Below are 27,272 nucleotides of genomic sequence, written 5' to 3' on the forward strand. Positions count from 1 at the left end.
TATTTTCCATTCTGGGGCTCCCGCTGGGTCGGGCGATTCAACCAAGAGTAACGCATTGTTTTCGTGGACAGAGAAGACTTTTCCCCACGATGAATGTGCTCCAAGCTGACCGAGGCAGATCATCAAAGTCCTTAAAAAGTTTGCTCTAGTGCTTAATAGCGCGAAATTGAAAACATGGAGCTAGAATACCAGCTTCAACAATAAAAAAAAATGAAACCCATTTTCCTCTAAACCCCCAAATGCGGATGCAAAGATAAAAGCACCGAGTGGATGAGAAACTCCAGTCTGCGTGGGTGAACTTCAAACACTTCCGTACTTCAAACACTATATTTAGAATGATAAACCTATGGGAATGTAAACTGCTTCATGATTGGATAGTTAACTGTGTATATTAGGCAACAGTGTCTGGTAGCGTCCTCATCAGAATATAGTGAAACATTTGCACCTCAATGGCTGACTGTGGCCCCTGCATTCCTTCTTCTGGCTCTGCCGCAGCAAAACATAAACCGTGGCCACTGGTAAATACGTGGCGCAATTTTCGCGCCAAGACTCGGTGGAATGCTGGAAAACGAGAAGCTCCAGAGACAGAGTTTTCGGGTTGTTTCTACAGCTGCTTGCCAGCGAAGGCTCCAGTGACAGCCAAAGGCCGCGTGCACCATGGGCTTTGATTCCAGAGCCAGCTGTCCTCGTGCTTCCACAGAGAGCAGGTGATGAGGGCATTGCCTGCTGCTCAGATGGTACTCCGCTTTTATTACCAGTCTGCACCTACTACGCAGACGACAAAGTTTGATCTCATTACTTAGTTGACAACCCTTGAGGGAAAAAACGTGTTTGCTGTGTACTTCATTTCCCTGGGATTCCAAATATTACAGTTTATGCAAAGTGAGCAAAACCACATGTTCTGAATTGCTGAATACAGAAACGCGTCTGTCACTTTTTAGGTATGGCCTTGACACAATTACAGCTGTACCGCCAGACTATAGTAATAAAAGAAAAGCACAAAGAGGGGTTTTAGGTCAAACCTCTTAATCCACAGGTCTGTTTGCAGTGGCGGCCGGTAAATTCAACTTACAGGCGGAGAGAGGAACGGAGGGACACACACACACACACACACACCAAACAGCCAAACTGGAAAGTTGTTATCCCTTTAAGAGGAAGTGCTGTAGCAACTCTAACTTTATCTGCACCATGCAGTGCAACATGTTTTAAACGGACCTGGAATTAATAGCAGAATGGCAGCAAGGCTATCCCAGTGTATGGCCTCTTTGGTATTCAAGAGGCACAAAAAGAAAAATATTTCTTGTTAATTTGCCCTTGATACCCCTGGGGTTTGGTAATTGACTTCACCTCCAAATCTGGAAATTATTTTGAGGACAGAGCAATTGCCTATGCTCACATATAATAATCTGTCTGGAAAAAATTACCCGGGATGAGGAACATGCCCGCCTCGCATCCCCAAAGAAGAAAGTGAGGTGCCCTGAGAAGCTGCAGAGTTTGTTTTTGAAAAGCTTTTGTTTGACGGCACGATGAAAGGCACACAGGCAGGAGAGCAAGAGTAAAGCGGAGATTCAGTGAGTGTGTAGCCGTGTTTGGAGACAGCGTGCACCAGACTACGGAGAAGAGGCCGCTTTGGCAGCGCAGGCAGGGCCGGAAGGCGTGCCCGCTGGTGATTGCGGCGCTGCGGTGAGAAGCTCACGCGTGGAGTTGGGAATCACCACATCTGCTCAGAGGTGAGATGCCAGTTTCTGGGGGGCGCAGACGAAGCGCAGGACCCACAGTTCTAGGGGGCAGCCTGAGCTCCTATGCCTGGACATCGCCAGTGCTACCTGAGCTTTGCTGCTGCCATGAAGCTGACGAGGAGGGAGGAGGAGGGAGGAGGAGGAGCCAGGAGGAGGAGAGAGGAGGAGGAGGGAGGAGGAGGAGAAGGGAAGGGGTAGTGATTGCTTTTAGTAGCACTTTGAAAACCCACTTACTAAATGTCACGTAGAGTAGCGCAAGAGCTAGCTCAGGCGAGACCCAAAAAAAGAAAGGCTGTACCAAGGAGATGAAAAAGGGTGGGTGGGCAACAGGAAGTGAGGGAATACTCTAGGGGAAAGGGAGACACACCCTTGTTAGGATTGCCCATGGGGAAAAAAATAGCAACAAGGGGAGAGGAAAGCAGAGCGTAAGTGGCAAACAATAGGGACAGCGAGGTGTCGGGTGAAAGGATGGGAGGAGTGGGTCAGCCAGGAAGGGAGGGAAGGGCAGAAAGGCGGAGGCAGGGTCTACGTGTACTCTCAGACATACAAGCTGTCGAACCCCAACAAGCAATCAGTAGTTCGAACTGAATAAACCAACAAAGGAATGTCCAGCTGGCCAGGGCCAGGTATACCCGCGACCCGTCACCCCACCCCACAAAGAAGTTGTCCTCAAATGTCTTTAAACATATGCTCCCGGTTGTTCAGTTAGTCTATCAGGTGCTCATTTGCCGCTGTGGTAGCCACACTATTAAGCCAGTCCTCTGGAGTAGGTGCAGTCGAGGTGGACCACCAGCGGAGGATGCATAACTTAGCAGCCATCAGGAGAGAGGCCACCTAGTGAGCCTTATGGGAGGTGATTGCGGGCATGCCAAGCATGTCATGGAGAATCGCTAGGAAAACATGGAGGTGGGTGTGGTGGCCAAGCGTGTCTCACAGGAAATTACCAATCTCCACCCAAAAAAATGTAAGAGTCGGGCAAGACCAAAGAATTTGAAGAATATCACAGCATGGGGTCTGACAGCACCAGCAGTCCCTTTGGAGCCTAGCCAGCAGTCAGTGCCATTCCTGCAAAACCTTAAAGTGGCAGAACATCATCCTGGCTTCTCGTAACCCCAGATTATGGAATGCCAGCAGAAAGGGCCAGCATTCTGGGGAGAAGTCAAGTAGCAAGTGTTCTTTCTAGCAGAGTCGGAGCATGCATTCCAGGGGGGTGAAACAGTATAGACATGAGCAAGAGATAGAGGCCAGAAACCACTTTCTTGTCAGAACCCAGGAGCACCAATAGTTATGTAGCGAGGAGGGTGGGGGCGGAGCATAACACAAAACTGTGAATGAAGACAATGTCGATGGTGAAGGTAGAACCAAAAATGAGAACATGGAATATTGTGATCCACAACAAGGATCTTAAAGGATCGAAGGGAATTCCCACTCAGAAGATGGCAAACCTCTGATATTCCCTCCCGGAACCACTCCGGCCATCACAACGGTAGGAGGTCAATGGTGATGGAGCCATAGGGGTGCCTTTGGATGCAGAAAGCCATCTTACTTCAAGAGGGCACACGTCGAACTCCAAACTGCATGCATAGCCAACAGCAGGGGTTCTGTGGATCATGGGATCCCTGTGGACCACCATAGAGAACTGAAAGTCCAGAGACAGCACCATGAAGGCTCCACTCAATCCATATCCACAAAGGATGTTTGTTCTGTGGAAGGAGGTAATACGCCATCTGGGAAAGCTGATGGGCCCTATAGTAGGATAGAAAGTTGGGAAGTCGGAGCCGGTCCAAAAGGGTCTCTGCACCAGGGTATGCAGGTGATTACGGGAAGAGCGGTGAGACAGAAAACCCACTTGGTTGTCATGGATCAGGGATTTGATCAACTTGCTCAGCCTGATGATCAAATCCTTGGCAAGGATTTTCGCATCACAGTTCAGGAGCGAGATGGGGTGGTAGTTAGCACAGCAGATATGGTCTTTCCCTGGCTTGGGTATGAGAAGATTTGAGCTCTGTTAAATTCTGGGCAGAGGGTACCAGTGGCCATAGCCTCCCACATCATGGCTGTAAGGAGTGGGACAGCCTAGTCACTTGTGGTTTAGTAAAATTCCTGGGGAAAACCATCCTCCCCGGGAGCTGTAGCTGTAACCAAAGACTTGCAGGCCTCAGCAACCTACTCCTCCAATATGAGGGAGACTAGTGCCTCTCTTTCTCTCCTGGGAAGGGTGGGGAGGCGGAGGGCAACATGAAAGCCTGCACCTGGGTGGTATCAGCCGGGCAATCCCTAGAGTAAGGTGCTGTATAAAAAGCGGAGAATTCCCACACAATGTTAAGTTGCTGAGTCAGAAGGGACCTGGCATCCAACGGGTGTGCTGGAAATGCATATTGAGCTTCCCGTTGTCGCAGTTGCATTGTAAAGAGGTGCCTGCCTTCTCTCCATACTCATACATGTTCAGCCATCTGTAAGAAAATTCCTTCTCTGCTGCCAGAGTGCAGAGGATGTTAAGTTCCATAATTTTTGCCAGAAGGGTCCGCTGGGCCAATGGGGTAGGACAAGCTTGGTAAGCCTCCAGGACAGTGCAGACTTCATTTTCTCGTGCAGTTCTTTTAGCACCAGTCTGAGAGTGGGTGACACCAGCCGCCCTCATCAACATATCCCAGAAGTAGACCTTCCCAACTGCACACAGAATTTGGAAAGAAGATGCCGTCAGAACATTGAGCACAAGGTACTCTTGGAGAAGAGCCTGAAGTCTTGATTTCTCCTCTGGTGATCTAAGCCGCAGGGTGTTCAATCACCATGTGCAGGACAGTGGCTGTGTCAGTTTAAGAATAAAGATCCAAAGTGAGAGCCATGGGTGCATGATCTGAGATACCCCCGGCATCAATGTAACAGGGGTGAGTTATTGACAGGGCCTCAGTGGGTACCAGGAATCACTCAAGTTACAACTCTGAACAGTAGGCTGGAGAGAGGTAAGTATATTTCCTATCAATAGGGTGAAAGAGGCAGCAATGGAGGTGAGAGAGCCAAGAGTGTTTTGCCCAACCAGGGTATATATAGAATCATCAATCAGAGTTTGATCTGCAAGTCTTATTTTTGCAAAGCTATAGATAGAGACCATTGTCATCCAACTAGGATTTGAGAATGCGTACTTAGAGCCGCTTGTGTAAAAGACCACTTTTCTTATGGAGGGATGAACAGGAGACATGCGCAGGCAAGGCCTTCTCAGTACCGATAGAAAAGACACCATACCCACCAAGTTTCGCTTGAGCTTAGCTGATTTCTTTGCTATATGTTGCATTTCCTGTAGTAGAGAAGTGTCTAGACGTTTAGCGCAAGAAGATTAATCTTTTTGTTTAATGAAGTAGGTCAAGCTGTTTGCCATACGATGTGAAGGGATGTTGAAATGAACAGTAAAAGGACAGCACTCATGAAAAAAAGAGAGGGTCAACCAAACCTTTACTTTCGGTGGGGGTGAGAGGTCACCATGAGGGACGACTACTCCTTTAAGATGCAGGAACAAGAACCAAATGGGCCAGGGGAGGGAAATAACTTATACCAGGCGGGAGCCAGACAATGGTAAGGCAACAGCAATGTTTAAGAGGGGACCTGGACATATCTCTTTCGGTATGGAGATCTGGTCGGTCGGTCGGCCTGAGGTCTAGGAGACGTCTTCTTTCACGGCACCGGGGATGGGGAAGAGGGAGTACGGTGGTGTCCATGGATGGGTTCCATTGAATGTTTATGTTCTCTAGTCAGAATTTCAGCTTTTCAGTGCGCTGGAACTGTTTAACTGTGCTATTGACAGCCACTAACGTGAGACCTGGTTCCAGTAGACCAAAGTGTTAGTCCAATCGCCCGAGCACTGGCTGCAAGACCATGAACTTTTTTCATAGATGTGGGTCTCATAGTTGTATTCTGCAGAGAAAAGAATTCAGTTGCTTGCATAGGAGTAAGGACCATGTTTGGGGGCCTTGAAGAGGACTGTACACACTGCTGATGGAGAAATAAGCAGGAAATGATTGGGTGCGGGCCTTGCCTTGACAAGAGGAAGTAGACCGAAAGGCCGTACGATGAACCCATACAAACTCTAAGAGAAAGCATAGGACAGGCCCAGTAACTGTGGAAGAAGAGACTAAAGGACCTGGGGGAACAGCCTGTGTCTCAGAGAACTCAAGGACCCCAAAGTGCTAATATTGTTTCTGTGACTGCGCTACTCCAAGTCTGTCAGCCTCCTCTGGGTCTTCCACAGCTCAGTACATCCATTCATCATCTCTGACAGCCAAAGATCTAGATCATCCACCCTGCATTCTGCAACAGCCGTATGGCTCAGTAACTGTCCCATATGTATAGCCTTTCAGCAGCTTAAATTTCATATTCATTTCTGTGGTGGCGGCTTCCACCATAGCAATGGAAGTCTGGATAGCCTACAGAGTACTCATGATGGATTTCAGGGTGACGCCTGACGTGGCCAGGGGAGAGGAAGCCAGAGAAGGCTTGGTGGCATGTGTAGCCTCCGTAAAAATCAGTTGGTGGGTCGCCTTCCCTGAAGCCATGGTGCACCCAGGGAGAATATCTCCAAGAGGGCCAGACGGGTATGATCAAGAGACCAAAAAAGCCACTGGTGTGCAGGTGGCATCCAATAAAGGAGGGGGAAGCATGGGCAGGGGAAATGGGGGCCCAAAGTACAGAGAATCTAATGGTGGATGAAAAGCCTTCAGGTGCAAATTGCCATTGTCGGGCACATCAGCAGCATCAGTACCTCCCAGGTGAATCCAAACTGAGGCACAATGAGGAATGTCTCCCACAGTGACCAGGCAACCCAGAAGGTGAAAGTGCCAAAGCTTTCAGCAGTTGAGGGGATTAGAAGATATATAGACTGCAGGGAGGCCAGGTGTCAGGACGTCCAGGTTTCACACATGGGCAGCGCCAGCACTGCCCCCCCCCCCCGCCCCCCGCCCACAGCAGCCAAGTGTCCAAACATTACCGTGAAGTGAAGAAACCAGGAACAAGCCTAGAAGAATTAGCCAGTCTACATGGTCCAGAAGAAGGCACCGCAAGGGTTTTCATAAGAGCGTGGAACGCTAAAACCGGCAACAGGTCACAGGTCATTGCAGGAGTCACCCTGACTTCAGAGGGTGGAGAGAGGTGGTGAAAAAGGCCCAGAAGCAGTGACTTGCCATAAGAAAATATAGCAGCACCAGCACTGTACTGCCAGTAAATATGAGGCAGATTAACCCACCCAGACGGTGACTCTCCAGGATGCGATTACTGGCAGTACCAGCATCACCAGGGATGGTTAATAGCATCACTCTGGATGGTGTACCGGAAGAAGTCTGGGTCATGAAGTGAGGCCCGCTGGAGTAAGGAGGAGCTCTGCAGCTTAAGCCTACGAGGATTGATGTTGATTGCCGATGATGGGGCAACCTCCGAGCTTCTCGCGTGGCTGCCAGGAGTATGACCACGTACCATGTGGCCCTAAGAGCAAGCGAAAGAGCCTCCCCTGGCACGGGATAGTAGTTGTGCAGAACAGAGGCTTGGGAGCTTCACAAAGGAGCTGCCATCTTGAGACGCAGGGTGTCTCTGCACCCCATAATTAGATTTTTTGATGTAACCTTCCTCCTCTAGAGGTTCCACAGAAGTGCAAGCGGAAACATTTTATATCTCAAAAGTAAACTAAATCATCACACTATTAGTCACATTTAATCATTGATCCTACACATGTATACAATCCATAACGCAATTTTCCTGGTTTTCACAGTAGCGACCATTCTTTATATGCTTTTCTCAGCACTCAATTGCAAATATAGCCCTACGATAGCCATTGCTTTGGCGTGTCTATCTTCAAATTGAAACAGTCTTACCTTAAAATGACTGAAGTTTTGCAAGATGAGCACAGCAACAAAAGTCTCAGTCCAGCAAGACTTTGGGTGTACATCATAAGGATCATCAGGTCAGATTTTCAAATTTCCAGCAGTAGATGGCTCTGGTGTTTTTTTTTTTTATCTTGCTGTTCTTTTCTGTGTGCCAGTGGTCCTTTTTTATCATTCTGTTGGGCTGTTGCTGCTGTCCAGAGTGCCCAGTGGGAGGATATCCTTTCTCATACTTTAAACCGAATGCTGCTAACAGGCATTTGCAAAGTCAATGAGTCTGGCTTATAATTAAACAAGCAAACCATGCACATTGGCATTGCAAATGGTTGTTAATTTGTTTAGTTAGGGATAGAGGGATTGTCAGCATAGAGGATATTAGAAAACCTTGTGTAGGGTTATGACTGGGCATTGGTAGCATAAAGTAACATTCCAGTATTCAAAATACAGCCAGATCAAAAGTGGACATAGGCAGAGTGACTCTATTTTTGAAGTTTTACAGTTCCCTGCAGCCAATTCAGAACACTTTGAACACATTCACTTCCTGGTACGGTATGTTAAACAGATCTAATATGAACTCAATAAAATATTTGCTGGTGTCAGTCTAACGCCTGGAAGCAGGTAAAGTTTACAACTCTGAGGAACACTGCATCAGATTAATCTCTCTATGATGATTGCGGTAAGAGCCTGTGCACTTCAAATGTTACTGTTGATCTTTGCATACTGTAGTCAATGTCTTGTTTAAATGTTTGAAAAGTTCAATTTTCATCAGTAGGGGCTTTGCAGTGGTGTGGGTTGGATAAGAGGTATACCAGAGCCTAAATATCCTGTGTTCCCTCAGGATTCACATGGTTTTGGATTGAAATTTGGTTGGAGGGTGCCCTTGGAATTGTTCCAGTTAGAGAGCACTGGGTAGAGCTTAGTGAGCGAAGTGTTCACATGACTCTTAAAAAAGACTTTAAAATAACTTTTGCATGGTGAACAATTCAAAGCATATGTATCTGGAAAGTGATTGATTTGGCATTGTCGTTTATTTGTGCTAGAAGTTTAAATAGAGCACCACAGTTCTCTGTGTTCTCTGCTGGGTCTCATACTATTCCAATACACTGTGTCCTCTGAATTGCCTCATCTCTTGTCCTTCATTTTGCCTAGAACAAGAGACTCTTCTACACATCGGTTGGGCCAACTTCTCTGTACAAGCAGCTAAGGTCTGAAGCAAGTTCCATTCAAGATAGGAATTCTCAAAGCTCAGATGGAACTACAGAAGGCTGTGAGGAACTGACACACAATCATTGGTGTCACACATAAAAAATGTAATTGCTGGGCTACTCTTATCACACTATCTAATCTATTTAAAGCACACTAAGATGAGTTGTGTACCTCAAGTGCACATGTCTGGGTTAACAGCACAACTTGCATAAAGTGTAATGGACGGTTACATGACATAATAGACACCTCTCAGAAGTCAGGAGCTATTGACAGATAACTGATGAATTTTTCTCAACGAAATGGAGCACATTTTATCCATCTCAGAAGGTTAAATGGCTGTGTGGACCACTGGGATTTGAACCCCGAGCAGGAGGACAAACTCAGGTCTCCGCCTTGGAAACGTTAGTTCTAAAAAAACATCCAAACTCATCTTACATTTTCTACAATATTTGTAATCCTTTTAAGTCATGAAGTCCCTGAATTGTTGTGTAATCTTGAGCTGCCTATGTTTCATCCCTCAGTACAATTGTGAATCATTGTTCTGGGGCACTAGAGGCAGGGAGTTCCCCTTCCCCGCCTCTAGAGAGATGTCTCTAGAGTGGAACTAGAGACACCTCTTCAAATTGAAGAGATCTACATGGCCATCACTCAAATAGATTGTATTAAGGGCACGGATGGTCTCCCCATAGAATAATAAACCACCTTTAATGCATCTCTTTCCCTGAAGAGATTGGGCATTCACAAAGAGGCGAGGGAGCGGAGGCAGCTCCCAGACACACCTCCTGAGGCACTAATAGCACTGATCCCCAAACCAGGCTGCAACCTACTGAATGTTCGTTTCTACAGGCCACCATCGCTATTGAACCTAGAATACAAGATTTTAGGGAAGCTTCTGGCAAATAAATTACTCCCAGTTATTGGTACTTTAATACACACTTATCAAAATGGGTTGCTCCCTGAAAATAACACATTCCTCAATATTTGTCTACTTCTCTGGCTCATGAGGCCAACCTAGACAATTACAGGGGTATAGGTGGCAGTATCGCTCGGCACAGAAAAAGTATTCAACATCCTGGGATGGATATAATTATTGGGGAAATGGGAAAAGAGGCACATAAGCCTGGGGTACCTCAGCTGGACCTGTGCCTTAAATGGGCGGCATATAGCAAAAGATAAAAAGGGGCAGTTGATTTTCGAAAGTTTCGATATACAAAGGGGCACAAGGAAGGAATGCCATCTGCCCCCCTTGATCTTCGTCATAGAACTACTGGACTGTATACTTGGAAGGCAAACTCAACAATGGAGGAGTAAGGTGCATGGAAGCCAACATATAATCTCCTTATATGCAAATGTTGTCCTTGTCTATTTATGCGACGTTGGAGTCACACTGCAGGCTCTAATGAAGATGTTAGATGAATCTGGGACTATGTCGAGCCTCAAAGTGAACTGGTCCAAGTCCTGCCTGTTCCCCCTTTTTCCAGTCCCAGAACAAAATACAGAAGTGCTACCCTACTCTAGGCATACGTTCCAATAAGATACTTACAAATATTTGGGCATATAGATTTACTACTCGGACAGCAACCTCATGGAAGGAAACATATACAAGGCGCTGAGCTAGGTCCATAAGTCCATCCCATAGTGGACGTCATTCCCGCTCTCGCCTGTGGGCCAGGTGCCGATATACAAGATGCTCATCCTGCCACAGCTAATGTATTTTGTTGCAGCCCTACCATTCACACTCCCTGCACGCTTCTTCGCTGACTTGATTAAGCTCCTATTGGTGCTGATATGTGACACATGCAAAAACAACAGTTGATGGACAGAATGCAGAACAATGTCATACATTCACCCCAGTACAAAGATCTGGGCCTAAATCCATCGTTTTTTTGCACTCCACACCACCCCGGTTCAGACATGGCCATATGCAAATCAGCCTTGACCCTGTGCCTCATGGGAACAGTCCAGCCCGAACTGCCAAGCCATGTCTTTCCTGGACCGGAATCAAGCATCGTAGGACCGGTTTCTGGCTATCAGCCGTCTTCAGCCAACTCGGGGTGACAAATGCAAAAACAACAGTTGATGGACAGAATGCAGAACAATGTCATATATTCACCCCAGTACAGAGATCTGGGCCTAAATTCATCATTTTTTGCACTCCACACCACCCCAGTTCAGACATGCCATATGCAAATCGTAGGACCGGTTTCTGGCTATCAGCCGTCTTCAGCCAGGATAGCTTGACTCCAGTGGTGTGGAGAGCATGGGACTCACGTCTGAGCATACCCATCCCACTCTGGGTGACAAATGCAAAAACAACAGTTGATGGACAGTATGCAGAACAATGTCATACATTCACCCCAGTACAGAGATCTGGGCCTAAATCCATCGTTTTTTGCACTCCACACCACCACAGTTCAGACATGGCCATATGTAAATCAGCCTTGACCCTGTGTCTCATGGGAACAGTCCAGCCCGTACTGCCAACTATAACACAGCGGCTCAATTGTAGTGGCCGGTAAATTTGCTGGGGGTAACCTCTTGCTCAAAGCGAGCAGATATCCAGATTCTCCGTAAAATATCAAATATATACACTTAGACATCAAACCCAGGGCTGCACCTTCCAACGAGGATGCCAATGCTGGCACAAATATTTGCAAGGTAACAAAACACACCCCAGTACTCACCATTGATACCCATTTGGCACATGATGGCTCATCTAGGGGATGGCCGTCATCATGTTATAACGAGCTGGAGGGAGACAGTTATAAAAAAGCAAGGGTTTTTGAGGAGGGTGCGTTAAAGTCCTTTTAGGCTCTACTGGATGCCTACGGAATACCAGCAGGACACTTTCTGATGTACAATGCAGTGCAACTTGCAATCCCAAAACACTGGGGGCAGGGCTGCACTGAACCACCCCTGTCACTACCGCTATACACAACACTGCCTATAGAGGCATGTGGAAAGCCATAACAATCCTCTGCACTGCCTTGTTGGTCCACCACCATAAACCAGACACTAAAGTCTGCAAACTTTGGATGCTGGACTTTCAGATAACATTTTCGGATCAACAATGGGCCCAAGCCATATAGAAAATAAAAGAGGTTTCATGCCACCCTCAATTTTTCTTCATGCTATTTAATTACCTAAACCACCAAACGTATCTCACATCATTAAGTATAACATGCATATACCCAAATGCCCACACAAGGGGCAGCAAATGCGGTGTACCTGATGCAGGCTTCTTACACATGGTGTAGGAGTTCCCAGTTTTTGGGTGAGCTTGGAGGGTGTTTGCATGGGCCACCTCCGCATTGGTTGAACGTGTATCTTTGGCCACTCCAGAATCCTGTATGTTGGGCATTATGCCAAGGGTTAAGGAGGATAAATACCTAAATAGATTCATTGATTTAGCATTATTACCGTTCAAGTGGCAGATTGAAATGTCACAATTTTATGGATGCACAATCTAGGACATGTTATCCATTGCACAAGGTATGCCCAGTTCCTCGCCTTAGCAGTTTTCTTTTTGTACCCTGCCACACTCTACAATGGCCGCTCAATAGTCAAGTTGGATACAGTAAGATAGCAGCTGTTAAGTGGTTGTCCCCCTCTTCGGAAACCCCTTATAAAACTATATCTATGATATCCTATGTTTTCTGCAATGATGGTCATGAATCTAACTATATTGCTGAGTACCAGGATGAAGATGTGAGATGTATGAACTACTGTAAGTACACTGTGTAGGTTCACAGAGCCAGGCTATGTCCCTCATAGGCTGATGCTATTGTTATATGTTGTAAAACCAATAAAGAAATGAGAACAAAGTGTCCTCAGTCTGACTGCACAGGCCGCTCTTCGTTAGGCCGAAACCTAGCAACCATGGAATGCCCATCTGTCACTCTACTCTTAACCTCATAACAAGTACCTCATAATACCTGTTACTAAAGGTTATTTTTTGCAACACCTTGGCAGATATAGCTAGACAAATCTAAAAAAATTATATATTGTTGGTCTGCCAACGTCTGAAGGCATACCCAATGATGTAAAGGCTGGTTTACAATATGGCTATTATGGCATTTAATGTGTTAGTACTAACATTCAATGCAATATACAGATTGTTTGCTTTGTGAACATCTCCTCCTGCATCCAAAATAAATGCTGCAAATACTAGGACCTCATTGGTGCCCTGGTCCACTCACCTCGAGCAGCATTCACTCCTGTCAATCAGTTGCGAGAATTGCTCATCTGTCAGTCCTGAACTTATCATGAGTGGTCGAAAAATGCCTGTTTATATTGATCGGCTTCTGCCACACCAAAAAGGAGATCCCACTCTGCAGCAGGACATCATTTTTTGCTGTCCGCTGCATGTTGTGTGGTGCTGCATGGGCAGCAAATGCATTGATTGTGGTTATTGCAAGATTCATGACTTAACTTGACCCATTGAGTATGTACAGGATATCATAGCTCTATGTAATTTTAAAGCCATATATTCTGGCGATGCACACAAGGTTGTAGTGGACGTGACAAGTAATGTAGTAACAATAACAATATTCAAGGAGAAACTTGTAGAAACAGTAAAATGCAAACGCTGCCTGACAGAAATTACTTCAGAAAGTCATTGCACTCACCAATGTTATGATTTGTGTTTTCCCGTTCAGTTTCTTCATTTTATTATTTAATTTTATAAGGATCAGTCAATCCTTGATCATAGGGGACTTTACACGTGAAATGTTAACTCTCATTCCTTGCTGAAAGTCATCTAACCTTAGTTTCAAACAAAAAAGACACTTCTTATCAGAAATTACATTTAATTTGAAATTAGAAGATAAGGATCTTATGTTAATTGCTCTGTGTCAGGTGGTCAGACATTCATCTCTATGGAAGAAGCAAACAATCAGTGAGACCTACAAGGCCACTAACCAGCTGAATCATCGTTCATTCATTAGTCACAGTAAGCCCTAGCAGCTCACTATCATATCTAACTCACTACTACACCAGAGCAAGATGAACCAGATAAAATGTCCTCAGTCCACCATGACTGTGGGCAACAAAATCCTATTACATGGATGCCCAGAATCTGAAACTACTACAGCACCATAGAAGTGCTGGGCTGCGCCACATGAATGCTTGAATAATAGCATACCGTAAAATAAGATACGTATTTCTTCAGAGGTCCGGGTATTTCATGCTCACCGGCCTATTTGTCGTACTCCCTTCTCCGTGATCAAAGCATTATGATTCCAATAAAGGCATGTGCACACCTCTATCATAACATCCAATCTCCATTCTCATAGAGCAACACATGCACTATTATTGGAAAGACGAGCCTCCACTTCCTCAGATTTAAAGATATTGCAATAGTTTTGCTTCATTATTGAAGGAAGAGTAGGTAAAATATTAGAACGGTTACTATACATTAACTGTAAGTGTAGTGAACAAGAGTTTTAGTGAAATAATAAGAAACCTAAGCATGCAGGGTGTGATGAGCAACATCAGTCACCTAAAATCGTGATTCCAGAAATGCCCTTCCAAACCGAAAAACGATATATCCTCGTAAAGAGGAGAACATGTCATGAGGCAAATAAATACAGGCACTGGGAGTCATGCTGTGCTTGTCAACCTAAAGGGATCGCTAGCTCTTGAAAAGATAAACACATTTTCTTGACCAGGTCTAACAAGGAATATAAATGATGTCATGAAACAAACAAACTCTTCGGTACAGCAAACACCTGTTTCAGGAACCACATTTTAATACTTTTATCTGAAAAATCCAGATTGTAGGAAAAGCTAATTTTACGTATCCACACACTCAAAAACATTACAAGCACCTGAATACGAAGGGAATAGCAGAGGCACGGTTTTCCTTTGGCGCCAAAAGCGTCCTACGAACAGGAAGACCCCCCCTCCCCCTGGGGGGCCGACAAAGTGGCGCCTACCTCCCAGCCAATGGGGGTCCCTGCACCGTACAAACTGCCCAATAGGGAGACAACCCCTGGCCAGGGCAAATGACACCGGAGGGTGATATAAACCTGCTCCCCCAGGTATGCTCCTATCTTCAGGAGCGGGGAAGCAGCACAGCGCCGGCCGGAACTATTTGGTGACCGGTTAGCATATTAGTGGGATTGTGCAAGTGTGCATTAAATCTATGACACCGTTTTTATTACAGAGCTTAGGCGCAGGGGCAGCGAGAGCGCAAGCGCAAGGGAGGCAAGGGGCAGCGACACCAGGGGCAGCGGCAGCAGCGGAGGTGGAACCAGCGGGGATACCATGGTACCTCACAGACCCAGGGCAGGCTCGGGCGCAGACCCTTGGGGGACAGACCACAGCAGGGCCAGCGGGGACAACGGCGCTCCACTAGGCGCCTGGGGGGGATGCGGGCAGGCTAGGCGGCACTCCCACAGCACCCCCTACAATAGGCCCATACACGTGGCCGTCGCCAGGCCCAGCATCAATGATCACCAGGGCAACAGGTCTGGCAAGCCTCATACCACTAGCAGTAAAAGAGAGAATATGGAGGAATATGGAGGAAGGAGTTTATCGATAATTATTCACTATTAGAAATACAGCTAGAGGGGCTTGACTTATCGACATGTGATAGGAAGGACCACTTCGAGGCAAACAAATAGCCCTGTTCACCGATGCGTCAGGTAGCACAGGGTTCGGGGCAATACTAGGCAACAGATGGTGCGCAGGACAATGGTCTAGCGAGTGGCATGAGGGAGGCGTGACCAGCAATATCACATTTCTAGAGCTTTTTCCAATCATAGTCGCACTCACAGCATGGCGGCAGGAGCTTAAAGACATGAAACTGACCCTTTGGTCAGATAACAAAGGAATGGTACAGGCAATTAATAAAGGGACAGCTAGGTGTCCAGATACTCTACGACTAATGCGCGGACTGATTAAATTGCAGTTGGAGGGCAACATAGACCTGAAGGTACGCCACGTACCAGGAATAGAGAACGAGGTGGCGGACGCCCTGTCCAGAGCAAGAATGGCGACGTTCAGGGAACTAGCACCCAGCGCAGACCAGAACATGACACCCTTCCCGGAACCACTGTGGGACCTGAGGGGATTGACTTGTCAGAGCTGATCAGCCACGCACTCACCCCTGAGGCAGCCAGGAGATATAGAAATTAAGCCGCCCAGGTGATGCAAATAGGAGGGATCCAGTCTCTGGGGGACCCAGGGGCAACAAGCAGGTCGATCGAGACATTCATACATTGGGCCTTCAACGCCAACAAGTCCAGGTCATGGGCACAGGCGCACCTGTCCGCACTGTCACACTACAGTAAGATAGCAACAGGGCAGGACCCGGCAGCATCACACTACATCAGAATGGCAATTAAGGGCTGGAGACACGCTGAAGGCATAAAAAAAGGACAACAGGCGCCCAATAGACTATACTAAGCTCAGTGTACTGCTAAGGGCTCTACAGGGTTCCACAACAAACAGGTTTGAACTCATACTCTTCATGGCAGCATTCGCGACCGCCTTCTTTGGGGGGCTTCTGCATTAGCGAGCTGGTAGCACAAGCAAAAACAGGAGCAGCAGAACACTGCCTGCAGGCAGGGGAAGTAGCACCCAAGGCGGGTGAAGTGGAAATCTGGCTGAAAAGGTCAAAGACAGATCAGGCCGGAAAGGGGGCGTTGGTAACATTGCAATGCATCAAGGACCAGGACTGCTGCGTGGTGTGTTGCTTGATGGCTTTTATGGCAGTACGCCTGGCCGGCGAGGGTCCCCTGTTCAAACATAAAGATGGAACGCACCTGAGCAAGTTCCAGTTCAGGGCAATTCTGCGCAACAAGCTCAGCATAGCAGGGGTCCCTCCGGCGGGTTTTGGGACGCACTCATTCAGGATAGGATCAGCCACAACTGCCACGCAGCAAGGGATGAGTGAGGCCGGCATACAGGCGATAGGGAAATGGCGGTCGAGGGCATACCGCACCTACGTGAGGCTACAATTGCTATGAGAGTCAGGGTCAGCTGGGGATGCGGTGGGACCCCCCCCAGTAGACGGGCAGTTGAGTGGCAATATGCTTTGCTGTCCTTACACCGACAGGAGGAAGACCGTGCCTGGTATGGGTAGTGGGCCACTCATTCATAAACAGGATGCACACCTGGTGGCCACAAGGGGGCCACAAGCAGAAGGGACGGCCAGTGAACACCTGCGTGAGGTGGTACGGCTGGCCCGGAATTAGTTGGGACCAGCTGCCGGAGACCTTGGCGGAGCTGAAGGCGGAGGCGGACGGACACATGGACATATTGATCATGTATCTGGGGGGAACGATCTGGCGAAATTAGGGAGGAGGATACTCCTCCAAAACATACAGAGGGATCTCGCTGAGACAGCCAAAGCCTTCAGGAGCACCACCATAGTGTGGTCAGAACTCATCAGCAGGAGGGAATGGCGAGGAGCGGAATCCCCAAAAGCGGCTAGGGTCAATCAGACATGGGCTCATCCACACTGGTCGTCCCGAGATCTACGCACCGGATGGGGTGCACCTGTCAGAAGCAGTAATGAGCATGTTCTGGAGCAACCTGTGGGGCGCTATGGTCATGGCAGGTTGCAAGTGAAGCAGGCCAAAGGGGTGAGGGGGGAGCCGCAGGAAGACGGAAGCCTCCCTGGTGGCGTGGCAGAGAATGACGGGGAGAATGGCCGGTACAAAGGCACACCGGAGGGCGGTGTGCCGGGACAAGACCACTTATCTTGGGATGCCTCATGGCTGGGAGAAGGGGACCGAAGGATGATGGGTAGGACCACTCACCTTACGATGCCTCACGGCTCGGTGAGTCGGCCTACCAAGAGTGGGTAGCAAACGGAGATGGCGCTTGCAGGGCACAACACAAGTCTGACAGGTAGCAAGTTGGGTCTAAGTCCGGGACGACGGCTACACCCCCACCCTCAGGCGAAATACGATACTGAACAGAGATGCATGTATTCCTAAATAAAACTGCGGCCATCAAATGACCACCACAAAGAAGTGTGTACGTTGGCTTTATTACGAGTAGATGCAACATGATACTTGCAATTGGGGTTGTGGGGCTTAGTGCGGGGTAATTTTGTAAGCAAACCAAATTAGGATGATAACAGAAGGCAAGTATAAACAAATAAGTGAGCACATACATCCAGCAGCATTGAGCGGCTCCACAGAAACACCCAGAAAAGAAGGAGATGATATAAACAGACAGAGAGGGAAGATTAAAAACAGCTTAATGCAAAGGAAAATATTCTACGTCTTCATCTACCAGGAAGGTCTACAGAGGCTACAACTCACTAAGTGCCTGGTTCCACATTGACCAACGGAAAAATGCATCAGACACTCAACTGAAAAATGCATCAGACACTAGTCAACTGAGACAGAGATGCTATGCAGTATGATTCAATGCTAGTTCTCTTTGAGAGGCATATCACGGCCAGCCATCTGAAATCCACTAGGGCAAGTCACAGATTGACTGCAGCAATATCTATTGTGCCTTGTCGCCTGCACCTGGACAACATTGTACTTACAGCTATCACAAAACAAATGTCTAAGACTTTGGAGGATTGCAAACTACAAGACTATATTAACAGCCCACACCTAATAATCAAAAAGTCAGCACCCTCTATGCGAATGTGGCTAGGAGATGTCAGAACATAACTAGATACATTAACAATAATGTGTTATATGAATGAATTGAGCACAGTAAATCAGGGGAAAGACCATGTAAATGTTTGGAATCATGGCGGAACAGGGAAGAGTTCAAGTGCAGAAAACAAAATAACAGTGGAAATAACCCATTACATAGCAGCCTGGCTATGTACTGCAGAGCATGCAAGGAGAGAAAGTGGTCTGGGGGAGACAGAAGGAGTGACAGAAATGAATTCCATTTTAAACAAGATGACATTCATGTTAAAATGTGGTCTATTTAATATACATCATAAAAAGCACTTCTACACATCATAGAAACATTGTTACAAAAAGAATAGTACTACACCAAGGTATACACATAAAAGTGAGTGTGAAAATGCATTCTGCACACTATTCATAATGCACAAAAACCTATAAAAATCTCTTACATATTAACTCTGCACTCATATGTTCTGTTAAAGATGGCTCCACCCCTTCCTTTGAGGGACGGAGACTTGTAAGTTTACATCAAGGTGTAAATCTCTACTTGGAAATGTTGTATACAAAAACGTGAAGAGGTAATCCAGGTGTATGAGTAAACGTACACTTGTGTAAATGTTCACATACATATTTATTTACCTTTGAGAATCCGACCTCATTTAAAAAAAAAGTTTTATGATTTACCAATGTAAATAAATTGCACTGCTTCTTTTCCACCATGCTTAACCATACAGAAAAATGAACAAAAATATAATAAGCAGACTTGATCTTCTACATCAGTTCAGGATGCATGTGTTTTTGTGTGTCTAATTTGTGTAGTGGTTGGGAATTTGGTCAAAGTGGGCAAATGTCCTGGATCAGAGGCATTTTTTCAGAGCACCAGCAACAATAAATCAACAAATAATGCGTGTTGGTGTCCTTCAGGCAATGCTGACTGTGACTTATTATTACAAGGCTGCGCCATTTGTAGTACTTTGCCATTTGTAGAATAACATGGCTGTAAACTGCAGCAGGGCTCAAGAAAGGGCCTCACGTTCACCCTGCAGACACTGCAAGTCCTGAGTGCTCAAGAAATGGTTTTAGTAACAAGATAGACGGCTTTAAACCGTGTCGTGCACAGAAGGAGAGCATCTTGACTGCATTCATGACAGGTTTACTACATAAATAAGTGCCCAAACAATACGGTTTGTCCAGTAGCAGAGTCAATATTTATACGGCTTTTGAGGCCGCGTGATACTTAGAAAGCTTATTAGCATGTTCAACTCTCCAGCCACAGTCGTCCATTAAGCGATTGGAGAATGAAGTACTGAATCTTTTCTTTTTATTATAGGAGCCCCTGGAATCTTAGACAGCCTGTAAAGGCCATATACGTTTATAGCATTAATGCAGGAGGGAAGGAGGGAAGAGCTTAATGACTCGGTGAACTACAGGGGCAGGTTTTGGTAAACAGAAAGCAAGTCTTCACAGAAGTATGCAGGAAAGAGTTAACACGTTCATTAATCCATATCCGACCTCGAGAACCCGCAGGTGGAAAGAGATCTTGCTTCTAAAACCGCTTGCCGATGCAACTGGTCAGCTGGGAACTTTACAAGCTGCATTCACATAAAACTCACAAAAAAAGTAAGGGCTACAAAAACGATCTGCTCGAAAGTAAAATATACTTGGATATTAACAGTCTTTATGTAGCATTGTAAGTTATCAGATTTGCACAATGCATTTGCATAAGATAGAGCTAACATATCTTGCAAAATCTTCACATTCTCTGGATGCTGAAATCAGTGCTTGAAGTCAACTGTGGGCTAAAATGACCCACCCTAATTGTCCTAATAATAATTAAACTGATACCTTGGCCCAGAGCTGGAACTAGGATCCCCCTAATAGGGATAATGTGGAGGTGGGAATTAAAGAGGCAGAGTCAGAAAAGGTGTATTCAGTGACAGCCAGCCTTATGTCTGCGGTCTGCAACTAACCATGACTTATTATTATCAACTCTTCTTCAGTTCAAAAGAAATTAATAAGTATAAATACAATATTAAAAACTGTACTGGCTGGATACCAATTGCATGTATGTGAGGGTCACAGGGATATGGAACAGAAGACACATTACCTTTATTAGTGTATATGCACCGCCCAAACTCCAAAGGTAAATGATGAACAAGCTCACAGAGATCTTATTAGAGGCAGGGTCAGAGACACACATTATTGGGTGAGACTTTAATGATGTACTTGACCCTAAGAGCGACCGCACGACTGTCCAGACGGGAAATCCCAACGAGACGCCGCTCAAACTGGGTCAGTGGATTCTGCCATTATGCTTTGGGAAAGCCTACAAAACAGTGCTAAGAGACAGGGCACAAAATATAGCACACAAAAAACAGAAGGAGAAAGAGGAGTTGGAATCCCAGTTATTTCAGCTCGAACTACAGGCAAGTACAGGTGATGCTAGTCTCCTGTTGCGCAGGTTACAACTCCTCCGCCAGGATTACTTTTCTTTGGCCAAAAAAGAGGCACAGCAGGCAATACAAGCTATGCACCGGCGTCTATATGACGTCAGTGACAAAACTGGTAGGCTGCTGACATGGCTTAGCAAAAAGGAAATTGAAAATAGATGGGTCTCACAGATACAAACGGAAGATGGTCACCTTAATCTGACCCCAGTCGCAATTGCCAACGCCTTTGCAGACTATTACGAGGCCTTCTATTCGCAACGTAGCCAAGCTGAGCTATCACACACACAAGTGTATCTTCGAGGGATACAACTCCCTAAACTATCGATAAATGAGTCCAAGACGTTAGATAACAAGATCACAACATAAGAAATCAAATCAGCTATCGCTCCTCTGAAAACTAGAAAGTCCCCAGGACCTATTGGGCTTCCCCCAGAATTCTTAAAACAACATGCTGTACTTAGAGGCGTATAAGACAGGAACACTCCTCAGAGATCTACAAACAGCCACAATCACAGTCATCCCAAAAAAAGACAGGTCACCGCAGGCATGTACTTCATATTGTTCTATCTCCTTCATAAATATAGAGACTAAGATACTAGCCAGAATATTAGGAAATAGGCTCACCGTAGTAATTACTGGCCTCATTCACAGAGATCAATCTGCTTTATGCCCAAAAGGTTGACAAGGCTTAATTTGAAGAGACTGCACAACTGGCTTGAAGTAGTTAAAAACAGAGATGATCCACACCTTGTTCTCTCTCTGGATGCCGAAAAGGCATTTGACACTGTCCACTGGCCTTTCATTAGGTCCATCTTGGAAAAGTTTGGTTTTGGTCCTATGTTCAGATGTTAGTTCATGATACTTTATGAGAGTCCTATGGCCAGGGTTAGAGTCAAAGGAGTAGTGTCACAGGAGTTCCCAATAGGTAGAGGTATACGACAGGGTTGCCCGTTGTCACCCACGGTTTTTGTCCTGGTGCTGTAAACACTTGCTTGTGTAATCCGACTACACCCGGACATAATGGGATTTAAGAGTGGCAAAGAGGCTGCAACCGATGAACGCATATCCTTATATGCGGATGACATATGTATGTATGTCACAAATCCAGAGACGACACTCCCTACAAAAATGGACAACTGTGAGACGTATGGTACACATGCGGGGTATAAAATTAATTGGAGGAAATCATACTAATACCAAGTAGATAGCAGTGGAGACTATATCGTCGGCCCCAGCCAACTTCAGGTAGCATGGGAGGGCATAACATATTTAGGGATTTACGTTACAACGAACATGACACTGGTCCTGGACCAAAATCTCTACAGGGTGCTCGGGAATTTTCCGGAGGATGTCGATAGGTGGAAATCTCTGCCCCTGACACTGCTAGGCAGGGCAGAATTATATAAAATGATTGTGCTCCCCAAGTTCTTTTATGTCCTGCAAAACACTTACCAGCTTATTCAGGTTGAGATGTTTAATAAAATTGATGACTTATTACGTATGTTTCTCTGGAACAGGAAGCTGCTGAGGGTAGGACTGGCGACACTACAACGTAACCAATACAATGGCGGTATCTCCCTGCCTGATCTTTGGGCATATTATTGGGCAGCTCACCTACGTGTGGTGAATGAATGGCAGCACGTAGAGAGAGACCATCCCGCATACGCACTAGAATACACACAGTTTATACAGCATCCCATATGCACACTATCTATATGGGGGAAGGGGTGCTACACAACTCCGGACAGCGACATGGATAGTTATGACTGCCTGGAAACAGGGTGAATGACAAATGAAATGGGACGGCCGAGTCACCAGGGAAACACCGCTCTGGGTGGGCACCAGGCTTCCAGAAATTGTAAAATTGCGAGGTTTCAGACAATGGGACCTGTTGGGCATTTCCCACCTTAAGGAAATACTGCACCGTAAAAAGCTGGTCACTTTTTCACATCTTCAGGCCGAATATGATATGAACAAGACCCAACATTATAAATATCTGCAGCTGACCCATGCATGACGAGCGCAACACTTAGACACAACTTACATCCCTGAGTATACCACTGCAAAAAATAAAAAGCTCCCTTTCCCTGCTTTTGTACAGGATGAGGCTCTGTGCCTCTTGCACTCTAAAGTGGAGCATTTACCATTCTATTTCTTTACTAATAAGTCTAAGGTAGGTTACCAAAAGGAAATTTTCTATATTACACACAACATTGATTTCAATTAAAACAGGAAAAAACCCCGAAGTCTGGAGTCTATTGGGTATTTATTTATTTGCTAAAAAGCATGAATTCATGGCACATATCAAACCAATACAAACATTTCAATTCTCATACAGTAAAAACACAGAACCTTTTTAAACAATTTTGTTTTTATTTTACTTGACTTGTTTTTCCTATATGAGAATTGAAATGTTTGTATTGGTTTGATATGTGCCATGAATTCATGCTTTTTAGCAGTTGAAAACGGGTACCTCCTTCATGTTTGTTAATCCCTGAGTATACACCACTGGAAGGGCAGCACTTGATGGGGGAGCTAGCGGAGAAGGCAGTTTCCTGGACATATAGGACAATATTTAACAACAAACCTGACACCTTGCAGAGGTTGCGGGTGAAATGGGAGTCGGAACTGGGTGAGTTGGATGACTTAGACTGGGAAACGGCACTGATGCATCTCCTCGAGGTGGCAATTAAGTCCAGGCTCCGAATGATCCAGTTTAAGTACCTACACAGGGCTTATTATGATAGAGCACGTCTACACTGTACAGGGTGAGCAAAAACACCTAAGTGCCTGCGCTGTAGGGCATTGTCAGGTATATTCTTTCACACAGTCTGGGACTGCCCTAAGATTCAACAGTATATGGCCGCCCTGTTAGGAGAGCTAGGTACTATCCTGGGAGAGTCGATTCCGCCCAGTCCGCAGTTTGTTTTGCTAGGAATATCTACTGAAAATTATCTCCCCAAATCAAAGTTATCCCTACTTCAATTGGGACTCGTGGTAGCAAAACGCGACCTGGCCAAGACCTGGGGGCAGTGGCGAATCCATCTCTGACTGAATGGAAAAAAAGTATGGATATGTACATGTCGGGGGAAAAGACGACCTATAAAGCACAGGGTTGTCCCAAAAAGTTTTGGAAAATATGTAAACCCTGGCTAACACACTATGGACTTTTACTCTCTGATTCCCAATGATCTTCAAGGGTGGGGGCACGAACTGTGTAACAGGATAAAACCTGCAAAGATGTACAGATATATGATGCAGCTATCTGATTGTCCACTGCTGTCGTTCTTGTATGATACCAATATTACACTGACTTTGCTGTTGTGTTTTGCTACTGAACATTATTGTTGTAATGTAATTAAGAAAAATGTTAATAAACATATATATTTTTTTTAAACTGTACTGGCATATTTTATTTGCGTCAGATGGAAAACATTTAAAAACATTACTTAATTCCACAATACCAAAAAGATGAACCAAACACAGTACAACAACCACAGTTGTGTGTAAGTGAGACTGCAGAGCAGCTCCATACGTTTTAACTTATGGTGCTGTTTTACTCTCACGCTCTTGTACCATAATGCAAGGGTGTGTGTCTGCCAATGTTAGTAGATATGGATTTACATCTAAATCCATGGGTGGTTGCCTGGGAAGGACCATGAACCCTTCATGGAACATGTCAATTTTGTTGACACAAATCCAGGCCAAAATGTTGATAAATTGGCCCGAAATGGTGCATTACATTAGGGTAAACTCGAACTCAACTTGAATCATTAATATGTAAGGTTTTCCTTGGCCAGTTGCCTAATTTACAATAGTTTAAAAAAACAAAAACAAAATATTATTTTGTAATAAATTATTTGGATTAGTGCCTTGTCAGGGTAAGTAGCTAGACAGTCTGCACTACATTGAAATACTTGATGTTAAATCTTTAGTATAACCTTGCTACTATACTCCAAGTAAGTCTGCTGATTTTCTGAGAATCGCAATTAGATAATTGCAATTTCCAATGTATGAAACTCCATGAGTTTCAAATACCGATTCATAGTGGGTCACAAACCGACCTACCTCATTAATATTAAGTAGGTAGATCGCAATTTGTGACCCCCTAGGAATCGCAACAATCACAGAGATGGTGGCCTACTGAGGTGAGCAGACTACAATGTCTGTGATTGCTTTTAAATAAAGCAACCTTTTTTTGTAAACTAGGCCATTTTCCCTAAAGGAAAACAGGATGCTTTACAAATAGAAAAATGAAAAGTTTTCCTTTAATTCTTTAAGAGCCGGCAGTGGTCCATGAGACCACTGCCTGGTCTTAAAAAATGCTTTTATAAACATTCACAAAGGGGAAGGGGTCTGTAGTACAAAGGGTTTCGCTCTAGTGTTTCTAGAATACTTAATTGGAATGTTTTACATGAGGAATGTACCTCAATGTTATGTTCTATGGTTTTGCTATGTTATGTTGGTTCTATTCTATGGCAGTTACTGGTTGCTGCTGTAGAGGAAAGTCTGCTCTTGTTGTATCTCTTCTACTTGATTAAAGGATTTACAACTGTTACTGGATTTCCTACAACTTGTTTACTATAGGGTCCCGTAGTGGTTCCTTCTAATTTGTGAATGGGTTACCATCTACTTGAAGTAGGTGGTAAACTGTGAATTTTTTGCGACCACAATTCAGTGGTAAAACATTCATACAAACCGATCCAATTCGGTATTAGGTAGGGACGCCCTAAACATGCCCCTTCCTAATACTGAAACGCAATACCCAATTTGAGATTCGGTAACAGGTTACCGAATCGCAATTTGCGTTTGATGCATGTCAAAAGCCTTTTTTGCATTCGTAAACATGCAAATTCGCAGAATCGCCCTGTTTGCGAACTCAAAAAGGCTTCATGCATGTGGCCCACAGACGTAGGTAAATACAGGTGCAAATGACCAACAATTAAAAAAAAATAAGGCACACACACCTACACGCCCAAAGCATACGTTTATCCTCTGACAGCTTAACTGATAAAAGCCTCATTGCACCTGTGATCAGTTACTCCATTTTGACATGAGGTGTGACTTTTGGATACTAAACCAGGCACAGAGAGGACATGGAAATAACTGTCTGGGAGCTATGTAGCAGCAGCAAGCCAAGAAAATGACCAATCTCTGACAGGACTTAATCAATAAAAATTAATTATTTGTCACGATTGGAGCCAACTAGCCCCCGAACAAAGTAAACAACAACTCAGACTGAAAAGACGACTCTTTGTCAACATTGCGCTGCAGCACTGGAGAGAGAGACAAAAGTGCCTCATCAACTCCCTGCAGACAGCTGCTCGCACAAAGTGCACACAATGAGTGTGAGAGTGCTGCTACCTTTGCCCAGGACAGGCTCTGTCACTGCACCAGGACACAGGTGGAAGAAACTGCTGGGACTGACCCAGAGACTGGTTCATGATCAATAATACCTAACGGAACCTGAATCTGGACAGTTCCCACCATATTCCAGCACTACATGAGACCGAACTGCCAAGAAAACCGCATTCAAAGACCGACTAGACAACAACGCCCACAACAGCAAGGAACTATTCAACATCGTCAAAGAATTTACCAACCCCTCAGCCAACTCCAATGACATCACTCCCTCTAAACCCTTTGCGACTTACTAGCTTCGGTCTTCCACAACAAAATCGTAGACATCCACAACAGCTTCAACAACCAACCCGGAGACCAACCCACCCAACCTTCTGCCGCACCTTCACCCCCCTTGAACATCCTTTATGACTGGAACCCAATCTCCACTGAGGACACCATCCGCCTGATGAACTCCGTCCACTCAGGATCCCCCACAGACCCATGCCCTCACCACATCTTCAACAAAGCAGACTCCATCATTGCACCACACCTCCGACACATCATCAACTGCTCCCTCAACTCCGCCACCTTCCCGGAAATCTGGAAACACGCCGAACTCAGCGCCCTTCTGAAAAAACCCACAGCTGACCCCACCGAACTCAAAAACTACCGCCCCATCTCGCTCCTTCCTTTCCCGGCCAAAGTCATCGAGAAAGCTGTCAACAACCAGCTCGCCGCCTTTCTCGAAACCAACAAATTCCTCGACTCCTCACAGTCCGGATTCCGAGCAAAACACAGCACTGAGACCGCACTCATCGCAGCTACAGACGACATTCGTACTCTACTGGACAATGGAGACACAGTCGCCCTCATCCTCCTTGGCCTCTCTGCAGCCTTCGACACAGTCTGTCATAGCACCCTGCTACAACGCCTCAGAAACATCGGAATCCAAGGAAAAGCACTGGAATGGATCACCTCGTTCCTTACCAGAAGAACTCAGAGAGTCCGCCTTCCACCATTCAAAGCAGAGGCCACTGAAGTCATTTGCGGCGTGCCACA

General features: G+C 45.7%; 1 protein-coding gene across 2 annotated transcripts in view; it reads right to left on the reverse strand.

The window, feature by feature from the left end:
- EDIL3 (EGF like and discoidin domains 3) overlaps positions 1 to 27,272 on the reverse strand; it is a 1,521,395-nt gene that overhangs the window by 595,777 nt on the left and 898,346 nt on the right. The gene's annotated exons all lie outside the window — the stretch shown is intronic.

This window comes from Lissotriton vulgaris, chromosome 3_1 (assembly GCF_964263255.1).
Source record: "Lissotriton vulgaris chromosome 3_1, aLisVul1.2, whole genome shotgun sequence".
In the NCBI taxonomy this organism is placed as follows: domain Eukaryota; kingdom Metazoa; phylum Chordata; class Amphibia; order Caudata; family Salamandridae; genus Lissotriton; species Lissotriton vulgaris.